This window comes from Octopus sinensis, linkage group LG16, assembly GCF_006345805.1.
Source record: "Octopus sinensis linkage group LG16, ASM634580v1, whole genome shotgun sequence".
Lineage (NCBI taxonomy): Eukaryota > Metazoa > Mollusca > Cephalopoda > Octopoda > Octopodidae > Octopus > Octopus sinensis.
In genome coordinates, this window is record NC_043012.1 from 49,256,988 (window position 1) to 49,259,487 (window position 2,500).

Below are 2,500 nucleotides of genomic sequence, written 5' to 3' on the forward strand. Positions count from 1 at the left end.
ATTGTACAATTTATTGTTATTACATCACATATTCAATGTGCCAAAAATGTTCATAGCTGTCGGTGATTTGATACCATGTCTAAGGAAACTATCGGAGCACAGACCATATCAATACAGAACAATTCCATTTCTCGCTTCACATAAAATGAAAATCAATACAGATAAATAAACTGCATCATGCAGCCAAGATAAATAATAGTGGAAAGCGTACTTTGAATAAGAAACTTAAAATGTACAAAATAATGGGACATGAACAACTCGATAAGATTAGAAACAAATAAATTGGAACCTGCTAAAAATCATGACAATTTAAACAAAGGGCCGGGTTTTATTCCTCGAATCTGACAAATATACCAGAAATAAAATAAACAGAAATGGGTGGAATATATTTTTATTGTGATATACTTTTGCTAGCGACAACTATCCCCACAAGAAAATAAAATCGTATGAAATTTGAAGAGAAAATAACTCGGATCTAAATGTGACATTGGTCCCTAACAAGTCTGCTAACTTTAGCAACCGTATCCGTAAAACCTAAAATATCAATAGAACACTTTAACAAGAGAATGTATGTAAAACAAGCAAGTAGCGACCTCAGAGTAGACAACACAAATGTCAGCATGCTGAATATAAATAAGAGAGATGGGAGACGTGAAAATCAATCAAAATAACAAAACATTGAACAATCAAAAACAAGAACAGATAAATAATGCTGAACAATAAAAATACGAACAGCACAAGCAAATATTTAACTAGGAATATAATATACATACAAATACACACACACATACACACACGCACACACACACACATATACACACACATATATGTTTATCTATCTATCTATCTGTCAATCTATCTATAATCTGAAAATTGAAAATTGGTAACATGACACTTAGAACGACTATATTGTTTAAAAACATTTAAAAAGATCGAGAATATTGTTTGGCCAAGCGAAATTGCACCATGTGTATAAAACCAAGACAAGAAAACTTTCAGGATCATGTAAATCTGGACATTACATATATAAATCATAAATGTTGTTCGGGCGAATTCTAACGAATTTATGTCCCATTTTCCAGGAAATGTTTGATGGATTAGTGAACATTCAACGGCGTAGGAGAATATAAATATTTAGAAGATAGTTGAGTAAAAGTTAGCTGACATGGAGGACAAGAAACCATCTGGATGTGGAAAAGATTTGCATGTATCACGAGGATTCTCTTTGGGTTTCAAAATAACATCATGACTACAGCTCAGTGCATTCTGAACACTCTAAAGGCTGTAAGACGTGACATGGGCAGCTTCAACGGAGACTATGAGGCAGTAGGCAGTAGGCAGCAGGAAGGGATATAGCTGGCGTTCTGACTGTGTCTTGATGACTAGGGCATTAGACTCAACTCAGGCGTCTATGTGGAGCTGCTAGAATGCCATATGTGTGGCAGCAGGATTCGGATTTCTTGCCATGCACCCGGAAAGAGCCTGGCACCATCGAGGAAGACAGCAATCGCTTTGCTTGCAATACCGGTGCCAAGATCAAGGAGGTATTCGAAGGTCTTCATAGGGTACAATGCAAAGAGAATACCCCACGTTCTGGAGCCGTCTTGAAGGCGTGTGTAAGCTGAGGTCGGCTACTTTGAATGAACTGTAAATTCTCAGCCGTAATCTAGTTAAGTTTTGATTTAAAAAAGATTCTTTTACTTTTATATGGGACATTGTGTTTTCTTATGCAAATAGTCAAATTTAGTCTGAACCCCAGTATGTATGTATGTATGTATGTATGTATGTATGTAGTATGTATGTATGTATGTATGTATGTATGTATGTATGTATGTATGTATGTATGTATTTATGTATGTATGTATGTATGTATGTATGTATGTATGTAAATTCATACCCTCACCTACATATATATAATTATATTTATTTATATATTTATTCATATATACATACATGCAGCAAAACAAATGTATATGCTTATGGACGTACACACACATGTGTATATATTCATATGTATTATATACATATATTTGGTCCCTATAGCATACAATAACACATCATAAAATCAAGAGTTTTATTGCTCGTAATATATTCAAATAACTTCAATTATTTAGAGATATTTAAACGTCTTAGGGAACGGAAAGTGGATAATCTTTCCTATGTTTTGTAAAGTATATATTTAGATCGATAAAATATTCAGATATATTTAGGTTAGCATAATTCTTCAGACTGTGGTACGAGAATTAGGATTGAGGTTGCAATGCTGTGTGTGTGTGTGTGTGTGTGTGTGTGTGTGTGTGTGTGTGTCTATGTGTGTACACATACATACATTCACACACACACACACATGACGGAAGAAAATTAGACACATTCATTCTAACTTGTAAAGGTCTATATTTTTTATTAATTGACATTGTTTTGTTTCAGCGTCCATATGTGACTGCTTAATAATACCACGTGGAAAAGAAACCGTGGAACTGTCCGTATTGTGGGTCATTCT